Here is a 12,933-nt window from a genome sequence, read left to right as displayed (position 1 = left end):
GTTAATGGAAACAACGGACTGTGAAGTAACTAGTAAGGTGAAATACTTGGGAGTTGAGCTGACTGCAAAAAATATAGATTTGTTTAAGAATAATTATGAAAAATTATGGACTCAGATAGAGAGAGACTTGATCAAATGGAATAGACTGAATCTGTCATGGTTGGGCAGGATTGCAGCAGTTAAGATGAATGTGTTACCAAGAGTAATGTTTTTGCTACAGACAATACCAATCATCAGAGACTCTAAACAATTTGAAAAATGGCAGAGGAAAATATCAGATTTTGTTTGGGCAGGCAAGAAGCCTCGAGTGAAAGTAAAAGTTTTACAAGATGCAAAGAGGCGGAATGCAACTGCCCAACTTGAGACTTTATCATGATGCAATCTGCCTAGTTTGGTTAAAAGAGTGGATGACGTTAAAGAATAAGAAACTATTAGCCCTAGAGGGATATAAAAAAATTTTTGGATGGCACGCATACCTATGGTACGACAAAGTAAAGGTCAACTCGATGTTCCTACATCATTTTGTAAGGAGAAGTTTATATACAATCTGGAAGAAGTACAGAATTTACTTACAAGAAGGAACCCCCTTGTGGGTGGTTCCATACGAGGTGATAGATCCGAGAGCTGTTGATAATGAACAACAATGTTTAACATACAAAGAAATAACTAAAATTGAAGTATCTAAACTTAGAATAAAGACACAAGAGGAACTATCACCTAACTACGATTGGTTCCAGTACAGACAGATTAGAGATTTATACAATTCGGACTCTGTAAAAGGGGGCATACGAACAGAGAACTCGGAACTAGAGCAGACCCTTCTTAAAGAAGACAAGAAAAGAATATCCAAGGTATACCAAGTACTGTTGAAATGGTATACTGAGGATGAGATAGTTAAAACACAGATGGTGAAATGGGCTATAAATTTCAATAAAGAAATAACAATGGAGGCATGGGAATACTTGTGGAAAACTACAATGAAGACAACGACATGTATCAATATTAAAGAGAACATTTTCAAAATGATCTATCGTTGGTACATGACACCAAAGAAGATTGCGCTAGGGAACTTGAATACTTCTAATAAATGCTGGAAATGTAAGAAACATGAGGGCTCCCTCTATCATATGTGGTGGTCGTGTGAGGTAGCTAGGCAGTTCTGGGGGGAAATAATAAGAGAAATGAGTGAAATTTTACAGTTTCAAATAAATAAGAACCCAGAACTCCTGCTGCTAAACTTGGGAATGGAGGGAATTCCAGCCCATCATAGGACGTTGATTTTTTATATGACTGCAGCAGCTAGACTTTTGTATGCGCAGAAATGGAAAGTACAAGAAGTACCAACTATTGAAGATTGGATCTACAAATTGCTGTATATGGCTGAAATGGACAAGATGACAAGAAAACTGAGAGATCTGGACTCAGGGCAGTTTAACACAGACTGGGAGAAGCTGAAACAATATCTGGAGAAGAAATGGGAGGTGGGAGGAAAACTGTGGCAGTTTGAGAACTACTGAAGTATAATAAAAGTATAAAAGAGAGGGGTGACTTTACCGGGGGAGGAAGAGAAATGTGAATTTATAAGCAGTTAGATTAATTGATTGAGATATATATAGATATGTATAGGTTAACTGATAGAGAATAATTAATGATAAGGTTTAAACATGAGGATTGACTAACTAACAATATTTTCTTTCTTTGACAAGATTTACATGCACCAAACTGAATGTAAAGAAGAGTTAAATTGATTGAGTATCTGAGGAGTTATATAGAATTACCATAAAAAGATGAAATGAGTAATACATAGAGAACAAATCAAATTGTTTGATTTAAATGTGGGAATTTTTTATGGTTTATGGTTTATGATATATAGGTTTATATAGAAATATTCAAAACTGGAAAATGGGATAAATTGTTTATCTAAAGACGTATAGTTTGGGTGTATAATAAGTAAGGGAGTTAAAGATGTACTGCTTAATATAATGGAGAATGTATATCTGTTTTAGATAGAGGAATTTAATAGAAGTAAGGGAAAAGGGACAGAGGGTGGGAAAGCTGTTGGAAGTCAACAAAAGGGGGGGAAAGGGAGGGGGTTAGAAACGGAAAATTAGGGGAAAATTGATTGTAATGCAAAAATAATAATGTTCTAACCCAATAAAAAACTTTTCAAAAAAAAAAAAGAACAGCCCCACAAGGCTTTATTGCTGTGGGCACAGTAAATTTTTCCCTTAGTTGAAGAAGGGAGGGAGTTGTATGCAACGAACTGCGAGAGGAGGATTCACCTAAAATCTTTACCCAGCAGCACCTATGCTGTAGTCTACATGATTGAATATACATGTAAATTACTATACATTGGAAGCACCACCCACACCGTGAGGCAGAGAATTTTGGAGCATCTTTCCCATAAGGTCAGTGAAGTACCACTTGTTTCTCACTTCTTGAAGCATCATGGGGATAAGAATGAGTTTAGATTCTCGGTTCTTTATGTAGCCAAAACAGGAAATACTAGTACAAAAGTACTATGAAAGGAGCCCCTATAGAAAGAGGCATACAGGAGGTTTCAACTTCAGACCCTTGCCCCACGTGGTTTGAATGCTCATATAGATTTGTCCTATTATTTATAACTTCTACAAGAGAAAAGTTACTCTGTGGTCTTATCTGTAAGCGTACAATGAATGAGTTACAACTATAGGCATAATGAAATCTTTAAATGAATATCGTTGCCCTGTCCAGTAAAAACACTGAGAATTGTTTCCTCAGAAGTTAGTATGCCTTCAAGAAGTTTCATTAGTTCTAAACCCAGTAGCATTAAAGGCGGAGAGGTGTTATCCAGGTGGTCTTTGTGGAGATTTTTTGTGAAGAAAAAGGAATACACGTGAGTCCATTTAAAAGCTTAGAATTTTATTAACATTGCAGTACTGAATGATAGAGGACACAATTGTCATTTTTGTTTTGAATAGTTCGTAGCTTTGGATGAGTAGAGTCTGCAGGGCGTGTTCTTCAAAAGTTCTCGAAAGGAAGGAGCAGCCGGCTCCTCATACAGCATAGCCGCAGGACCAGTCTTCCTTCATCTACGAAGGAAATAAAAAAGAACCGACAAGATTTATGATATTACAGCATTTCTTGGACTTGACTGACTTTGGACTTATTTATGAAGCTCACAGATATGGCACGATCTTTCTATTTATGACTCCATTTTTATATTTATTGTATTTATGGCGTTGTATTCTATATTTACTGTGTTTGTGCTTCAAGGTCCTCTCCATCTATTTTGGCCTGTAAAATACTGAGATTGATATCAAGGCAAAGGTGCCAGCTGTTTAAAGTGACCAAGGACAGCCTCTGTTTTCAGGCCCTTGATCCTAGGTGAGGTGCTCATCACAAGGGAAAGAAGATGGGGAACTTGGCTCACCTGGTTTAAGAATTACAGCCACTTCGATGGTTTGACCAAAGCAACCCACAAGAACCGAGTCCTCCCCTCTCTCCTTCTTGCCAGAAAGCCCCTCAGGCTGCCCTCCACTGTAGCTGCCACTGCCCCCACCCAGGTAACAAGGCCCTTTTGTCATGCTGGGACTGTGATGTCAGAAAAGCCCACAGAAGGTCATAGAAAATGGGCCCCTCCCCATCACCCATCTGATCTCCCCTCAACAGCAAATTCAAGGGCCTCTCCATCCATTTTTGCCTGGAAGAGGCGGAGATTGATAGCAAGGCAGAGGTGCCAGCAGTTTAAAGTGCTCAAGGACAGCCTCTGTTTTCTGGCTCCTGATCTTAGGTCAACTGCTTGTCACGACACAGCTTAGGGCAAACTCGGTTGATCTAGCATCCCCTTCACCGAGGGAAGAAAACGCCCTTCTGATTGCTCAAAGGACGGCTTAGAAGCTATTCCACAGAAACATCCTGCTTTTAGAATGGAGCCCTTGGAAATATGGAATAGGCTTGGGCAATGAAAGGAGCGTTGGGGCCTGCCAAACATGGTACAGGTTTTCATCTCTGCAAACTCATGGGGAGAGAGGGGAGAATAAAAGTATCAGGGAAAAATAAGAAGGCTACATGGTCTCAAGGATGCTTGGGGAAGAGCAAAATGGTGACCAGGAGGGAAGGAAGGAAGGAAGGAAGGAGGGGAAAGGAGATGGGGAACTTGGCTCACCCGGCTTAAGCATCACGGCCATCTTGAGGGTTTGTGGGCTCGCCTCACCAAACTCCACCCGGAGACGTCCCTCTAAGGGAAAAAACTATGGTAAGCAGCAGCTCGTGCGCTTCCATCCACCGGCATCGTCCAGGTCTCCTCCACCCCCTTCGCTACACCAACATCCACCAACTTCTGTCTGCCCACATCCACTGGCTTCCATCCATGGATAGCTGCCAGATCCCCACTCATCCATCATCATTCATCCATCAACCACCCACGCCAGTGGCCATGTCGACAGCGCAGGGCGCATGCCTCCATAGGACACCCCGATTCACACCACATTCAGCCCATCACATTCACTCCCTTCCACACTCAGACTCTCAGCGAGCACCGCCCAGCTTAATGGATCGGGCTCCTCATTCACTCACACTCTCACTCTCCATCCAGACCCATCCAGACACAACCACTCCCCAGCTTCCACCCACGAATATCCACCCGCTTCCGCTAGCCTACTTCCGCCAGGTCCGTCAGCTCACTCATCAGGAGCTTCAGGCCGTGGAACTCCGCCAGGCTTCAAGCCGCATGTCATCACTGCGTGCTTACACTACAAGTCCGCCCGCTTTCGCAGGAGAACTTGCCTTCTTAATCTCTGCCCTCCTCTCGGCATCGACTCTCCTCTTCTGTTGTCGGCCTTCCATTGCCTGCTTGCCTCTCTCTGGGGGAGACACAGAGAGACAGCACTGAAGGGCCTGTCTGAGAATGCAGCACTCTTGGTTGTGTCCTCCCAAAGCACAAGTGGTGATCCATGTGACAGCGACTACCTAGAGCCACTCAGCCAGCTTTATGACTCCTCCTTGTCTGGGGGCCCCTGAGATTGGCACGCACTTAAATTGGCAGTGTCTCCAGGCAACAAGTGCTTTGCTGTTCTGGTATTGTCATGTCACAATAGTCCAGAGGTCAGGGCTGCCAAATGTCAAGATCATGGGCCCCTCTCAGCACTTGTCGCCTCCATGAATCAGTTTCAATGAGTCCACTGAGAACTTTGGGGCAGCATTGTCTTTTCCATTCTATCGCCCTCCCCTTCCATTTCCTCTTTCTCCTCCCTGGCTACTCCTTTAGCCTTTCCCCATCCTTTCTGCTTCCTTTGCTTTCGACAGCCATCCTACCCTTCTTTGCTCCCCTCTTTTCAGATTTCCCTCCTATCCTGTCGCTCAGTGCCTCTCCATGAAAAGCCTGGCTAAGCCATGTGGAGTCCACCAGCCCAGGGCTGGTCCCACTGCTGTGGGGTCTACTGCTAGCACTACACCATGCTGGGCCATTTTCTGAGGGAAGAGAGGCTCTAGAAGTTGTCCTGTCACTGGCAAATCTCCCAGTGGATACAGTTCCAAAGTTCCGGCTCTGCCATTATGACCAAAGCAACCCACAAGAACCGAGTCCTCCCCTCTCTCCTTCTTGCCAGAAAGCCCCTCAGGCTGCCCTCCACTGTAGCTGCCACTGCCCCCACCCAGGTAACAAGGCCCTTTTGTCATGCTGGGACTGTGATGTCAGAAAAGCCCACAGAAGGTCATAGAAAATGGGCCCCTCCCCATCACCCATCTGATCTCCCCTCAACAGCAAATTCAAGGGCCTCTCCATCCATTTTTTCCTGGAAGAGGCGGAGATTGATAGCAAGGCAGAGGTGCCAGCAGTTTAAAGTGCTCAAGGACAGCCTCTGTTTTCTGGCTCCTGATCTTAGGTCAACTGCTTGTCACGACACAGCTTAGGGCAAACTCGGTTGATCTAGCATCCCCTTCACCGAGGGAAGAAAACGCCCTTCTGATTGCTCAAAGGACGGCTTAGAAGCTATTCCACAGAAACATCCTGCTTTTAGAATGGAGCCCTTGGAAATATGGAATAGGCTTGGGCAATGAAAGGAGCGTTGGGGCCTGCCAAACATGGTACAGGTTTTCATCTCTGCAAACTCATGGGGAGAGAGGGGAGAATAAAAGTATCAGGGAAAAATAAGAAGGCTACATGGTCTCAAGGATGCTTGGGGAAGAGCAAAATGGTGACCAGGAGGGAAGGAAGGAAGGAAGGAAGGAGGGGAAAGGAGATGGGGAACTTGGCTCACCCGGCTTAAGCATCACGGCCATCTTGAGGGTTTGTGGGCTCGCCTCACCAAACTCCACCCGGAGACGTCCCTCTAAGGGAAAAAACTATGGTAAGCAGCAGCTCGTGCGCTTCCATCCACCGGCATCGTCCAGGTCTCCTCCACCCCCTTCGCTACACCAACATCCACCAACTTCTGTCTGCCCACATCCACTGGCTTCCATCCATGGATAGCTGCCAGATCCCCACTCATCCATCATCATTCATCCATCAACCACCCACGCCAGTGGCCATGTCGACAGCGCAGGGCGCATGCCTCCATAGGACACCCCGATTCACACCACGTTCAGCCCATCACATTCACTCCCTTCCACACTCAGACTCTCAGCGAGCACCGCCCAGCTTAATGGATCGGGCTCCTCATTCACTCACACTCTCACTCTCCATCCAGACCCATCCAGACACAACCACTCCCCAGCTTCCACCCACGAATATCCACCCGCTTCCGCTAGCCTACTTCCGCCAGGTCCGTCAGCTCACTCATCAGGAGCTTCAGGCCGTGGAACTCCGCCAGGCTTCAAGCCGCATGTCATCACTGCGTGCTTACACTACAAGTCCGCCCGCTTTCGCAGGAGAACTTGCCTTCTTAATCTCTGCCCTCCTCTCGGCATCGACTCTCCTCTTCTGTTGTCGGCCTTCCATTGCCTGCTTGCCTCTCTCTGGGGGAGACACAGAGAGACAGCACTGAAGGGCCTGTCTGAGAATGCAGCACTCTTGGTTGTGTCCTCCCAAAGCACAAGTGGTGATCCATGTGACAGCGACTACCTAGAGCCACTCAGCCAGCTTTATGACTCCTCCTTGTCTGGGGGCCCCTGAGATTGGCACGCACTTAAATTGGCAGTGTCTCCAGGCAACAAGTGCTTTGCTGTTCTGGTATTGTCATGTCACAATAGTCCAGAGGTCAGGGCTGCCAAATGTCAAGATCATGGGCCCCTCTCAGCACTTGTCGCCTCCATGAATCAGTTTCAATGAGTCCACTGAGAACTTTGGGGCAGCATTGTCTTTTCCATTCTATCGCCCTCCCCTTCCATTTCCTCTTTCTCCTCCCTGGCTACTCCTTTAGCCTTTCCACATCCTTTCTGCTTCCTTTGCTTTCGACAGCCATCCTACCCTTCTTTGCTCCCCTCTTTTCAGATTTCCCTCCTATCCTGTCGCTCAGTGCCTCTCCATGAAAAGCCTGGCTAAGCCATGTGGAGTCCACCAGCCCAGGGCTGGTCCCACTGCTGTGGGGTCTACTGCTAGCACTACACCATGCTGGGCCATTTTCTGAGGGAAGAGAGGCTCTAGAAGTTGTCCTGTCACTGGCAAATCTCCCAGTGGATACAGTTCCAAAGTTCCGGCTCTGCCATTATGACCAAAGCAACCCACAAGAACCGAGTCCTCCCCTCTCTCCTTCTTGCCAGAAAGCCCCTCAGGCTGCCCTCCACTGTAGCTGCCACTGCCCCCACCCAGGTAACAAGGCCCTTTTGTCATGCTGGGACTGTGATGTCAGAAAAGCCCACAGAAGGTCATAGAAAATGGGCCCCTCCCCATCACCCATCTGATCTCCCCTCAACAGCAAATTCAAGGGCCTCTCCATCCATTTTTTCCTGGAAGAGGCAGAGATTGATAGCAAGGCAGAGGTGCCAGCAGTTTAAAGTGCTCAAGGACAGCCTCTGTTTTCTGGCTCCTGATCTTAGGTCAACTGCTTGTCACGACACAGCTTAGGGCAAACTCGGTTGATCTAGCATCCCCTTCACCGAGGGAAGAAAACGCCCTTCTGATTGCTCAAAGGACGGCTTAGAAGCTATTCCACAGAAACATCCTGCTTTTAGAATGGAGCCCTTGGAAATATGGAATAGGCTTGGGCAATGAAAGGAGCGTTGGGGCCTGCCAAACATGGTACAGGTTTTCATCTCTGCAAACTCATGGGGAGAGAGGGGAGAATAAAAGTATCAGGGAAAAATAAGAAGGCTACATGGTCTCAAGGATGCTTGGGGAAGAGCAAAATGGTGACCAGGAGGGAAGGAAGGAAGGAAGGAGGGGAAAGGAGATGGGGAACTTGGCTCACCCGGCTTAAGCATCACGGCCATCTTGAGGGTTTGTGGGCTCGCCTCACCAAACTCCACCCGGAGACGTCCCTCTAAGGGAAAAAACTATGGTAAGCAGCAGCTCGTGCGCTTCCATCCACCGGCATCGTCCAGGTCTCCTCCACCCCCTTCGCTACACCAACATCCACCAACTTCTGTCTGCCCACATCCACTGGCTTCCATCCATGGATAGCTGCCAGATCCCCACTCATCCATCATCATTCATCCATCAACCACCCACGCCAGTGGCCATGTCGACAGCGCAGGGCGCATGCCTCCATAGGACACCCCGATTCACACCACATTCAGCCCATCACATTCACTCCCTTCCACACTCAGACTCTCAGCGAGCACCGCCCAGCTTAATGGATCGGGCTCCTCATTCACTCACACTCTCACTCTCCATCCAGACCCATCCAGACACAACCACTCCCCAGCTTCCACCCACGAATATCCACCCGCTTCCGCTAGCCTACTTCCGCCAGGTCCGTCAGCTCACTCATCAGGAGCTTCAGGCCGTGGAACTCCGCCAGGCTTCAAGCCGCATGTCATCACTGCGTGCTTACACTACAAGTCCGCCCGCTTTCGCAGGAGAACTTGCCTTCTTAATCTCTGCCCTCCTCTCGGCATCGACTCTCCTCTTCTGTTGTCGGCCTTCCATTGCCTGCTTGCCTCTCTCTGGGGGAGACACAGAGAGACAGCACTGAAGGGCCTGTCTGAGAATGCAGCACTCTTGGTTGTGTCCTCCCAAAGCACAAGTGGTGATCCATGTGACAGCGACTACCTAGAGCCACTCAGCCAGCTTTATGACTCCTCCTTGTCTGGGGGCCCCTGAGATTGGCACGCACTTAAATTGGCAGTGTCTCCAGGCAACAAGTGCTTTGCTGTTCTGGTATTGTCATGTCACAATAGTCCAGAGGTCAGGGCTGCCAAATGTCAAGATCATGGGCCCCTCTCAGCACTTGTCGCCTCCATGAATCAGTTTCAATGAGTCCACTGAGAACTTTGGGGCAGCATTGTCTTTTCCATTCTATCGCCCTCCCCTTCCATTTCCTCTTTCTCCTCCCTGGCTACTCCTTTAGCCTTTCCCCATCCTTTCTGCTTCCTTTGCTTTCGACAGCCATCCTACCCTTCTTTGCTCCCCTCTTTTCAGATTTCCCTCCTATCCTGTCGCTCAGTGCCTCTCCATGAAAAGCCTGGCTAAGCCATGTGGAGTCCACCAGCCCAGGGCTGGTCCCACTGCTGTGGGGTCTACTGCTAGCACTACACCATGCTGGGCCATTTTCTGAGGGAAGAGAGGCTCTAGAAGTTGTCCTGTCACTGGCAAATCTCCCAGTGGATACAGTTCCAAAGTTCCGGCTCTGCCATTATGACCAAAGCAACCCACAAGAACCGAGTCCTCCCCTCTCTCCTTCTTGCCAGAAAGCCCCTCAGGCTGCCCTCCACTGTAGCTGCCACTGCCCCCACCCAGGTAACAAGGCCCTTTTGTCATGCTGGGACTGTGATGTCAGAAAAGCCCACAGAAGGTCATAGAAAATGGGCCCCTCCCCATCACCCATCTGATCTCCCCTCAACAGCAAATTCAAGGGCCTCTCCATCCATTTTTTCCTGGAAGAGGCAGAGATTGATAGCAAGGCAGAGGTGCCAGCAGTTTAAAGTGCTCAAGGACAGCCTCTGTTTTCTGGCTCCTGATCTTAGGTCAACTGCTTGTCACGACACAGCTTAGGGCAAACTCGGTTGATCTAGCATCCCCTTCACCGAGGGAAGAAAACGCCCTTCTGATTGCTCAAAGGACGGCTTAGAAGCTATTCCACAGAAACATCCTGCTTTTAGAATGGAGCCCTTGGAAATATGGAATAGGCTTGGGCAATGAAAGGAGCGTTGGGGCCTGCCAAACATGGTACAGGTTTTCATCTCTGCAAACTCATGGGGAGAGAGGGGAGAATAAAAGTATCAGGGAAAAATAAGAAGGCTACATGGTCTCAAGGATGCTTGGGGAAGAGCAAAATGGTGACCAGGAGGGAAGGAAGGAAGGAAGGAGGGGAAAGGAGATGGGGAACTTGGCTCACCCGGCTTAAGCATCACGGCCATCTTGAGGGTTTGTGGGCTCGCCTCACCAAACTCCACCCGGAGACGTCCCTCTAAGGGAAAAAACTATGGTAAGCAGCAGCTCGTGCGCTTCCATCCACCGGCATCGTCCAGGTCTCCTCCACCCCCTTCGCTACACCAACATCCACCAACTTCTGTCTGCCCACATCCACTGGCTTCCATCCATGGATAGCTGCCAGATCCCCACTCATCCATCATCATTCATCCATCAACCACCCACGCCAGTGGCCATGTCGACAGCGCAGGGCGCATGCCTCCATAGGACACCCCGATTCACACCACATTCAGCCCATCACATTCACTCCCTTCCACACTCAGACTCTCAGCGAGCACCGCCCAGCTTAATGGATCGGGCTCCTCATTCACTCACACTCTCACTCTCCATCCAGACCCATCCAGACACAACCACTCCCCAGCTTCCACCCACGAATATCCACCCGCTTCCGCTAGCCTACTTCCGCCAGGTCCGTCAGCTCACTCATCAGGAGCTTCAGGCCGTGGAACTCCGCCAGGCTTCAAGCCGCATGTCATCACTGCGTGCTTACACTACAAGTCCGCCCGCTTTCGCAGGAGAACTTGCCTTCTTAATCTCTGCCCTCCTCTCGGCATCGACTCTCCTCTTCTGTTGTCGGCCTTCCATTGCCTGCTTGCCTCTCTCTGGGGGAGACACAGAGAGACAGCACTGAAGGGCCTGTCTGAGAATGCAGCACTCTTGGTTGTGTCCTCCCAAAGCACAAGTGGTGATCCATGTGACAGCGACTACCTAGAGCCACTCAGCCAGCTTTATGACTCCTCCTTGTCTGGGGGCCCCTGAGATTGGCACGCACTTAAATTGGCAGTGTCTCCAGGCAACAAGTGCTTTGCTGTTCTGGTATTGTCATGTCACAATAGTCCAGAAGTCAGGGCTGCCAAATGTCAAGATCATGGGCCCCTCTCCTCAGCACTTGTCGCCTCCATGAATCAGTTTCAATGAGTCCACTGAGAACTTTGGGGCAGCATTGTCTTTTCCATTCTATCGCCCTCCCCTTCCATTTCCTCTTTCTCCTCCCTGGCTACTCCTTTAGCCTTTCCCCATCCTTTCTGCTTCCTTTGCTTTCGACAGCCATCCTACCCTTCTTTGCTCCCCTCTTTTCAGATTTCCCTCCTATCCTGTCGCTCAGTGCCTCTCCATGAAAAGCCTGGCTAAGCCATGTGGAGTCCACCAGCCCAGGGCTGGTCCCACTGCTGTGGGGTCTACTGCTAGCACTACACCATGCTGGGCCATTTTCTGAGGGAAGAGAGGCTCTAGAAGTTGTCCTGTCACTGGCAAATCTCCCAGTGGATACAGTTCCAAAGTTCCGGCTCTGCCATTATGACCAAAGCAACCCACAAGAACCGAGTCCTCCCCTCTCTCCTTCTTGCCAGAAAGCCCCTCAGGCTGCCCTCCACTGTAGCTGCCACTGCCCCCACCCAGGTAACAAGGCCCTTTTGTCATGCTGGGACTGTGATGTCAGAAAAGCCCACAGAAGGTCATAGAAAATGGGCCCCTCCCCATCACCCATCTGATCTCCCCTCAACAGCAAATTCAAGGGCCTCTCCATCCATTTTTGCCTGGAAGAGGCGGAGATTGATAGCAAGGCAGAGGTGCCAGCAGTTTAAAGTGCTCAAGGACAGCCTCTGTTTTCTGGCTCCTGATCTTAGGTCAACTGCTTGTCACGACACAGCTTAGGGCAAACTCGGTTGATCTAGCATCCCCTTCACCGAGGGAAGAAAACGCCCTTCTGATTGCTCAAAGGACGGCTTAGAAGCTATTCCACAGAAACATCCTGCTTTTAGAATGGAGCCCGTGGAAATATGGAATAGGCTTGGGCAATGAAAGGAGCGTTGGGGCCTGCCAAACATGGTACAGGTTTTCATCTCTGCAAACTCATGGGGAGAGAGGGGAGAATAAAAGTATCAGGGAAAAATAAGAAGGCTACATGGTCTCAAGGATGCTTGGGGAAGAGCAAAATGGTGACCAGGAGGGAAGGAAGGAAGGAAGGAGGGGAAAGGAGATGGGGAACTTGGCTCACCCGGCTTAAGCATCACGGCCATCTTGAGGGTTTGTGGGCTCGCCTCACCAAACTCCACCCGGAGACGTCCCTCTAAGGGAAAAAACTATGGTAAGCAGCAGCTCGTGCGCTTCCATCCACCGGCATCGTCCAGGTCTCCTCCACCCCCTTCGCTACACCAACATCCACCAACTTCTGTCTGCCCACATCCACTGGCTTCCATCCATGGATAGCTGCCAGATCCCCACTCATCCATCATCATTCATCCATCAACCACCCACGCCAGTGGCCATGTCGACAGCGCAGGGCGCATGCCTCCATAGGACACCCCGATTCACACCACATTCAGCCCATCACATTCACTCCCTTCCACACTCAGACTCTCAGCGAGCACCGCCCAGCTTAATGGATCGGGCTCCTCATTCACTCACACTCTCACTCTCCATCC

The sequence above is a fragment of the Eublepharis macularius genome, chromosome 4 (assembly GCF_028583425.1).
Source record: "Eublepharis macularius isolate TG4126 chromosome 4, MPM_Emac_v1.0, whole genome shotgun sequence".
NCBI classification, from domain to species: Eukaryota; Metazoa; Chordata; class Lepidosauria; order Squamata; family Eublepharidae; genus Eublepharis; species Eublepharis macularius.
This window is presented reverse-complemented; position numbering follows the sequence as displayed.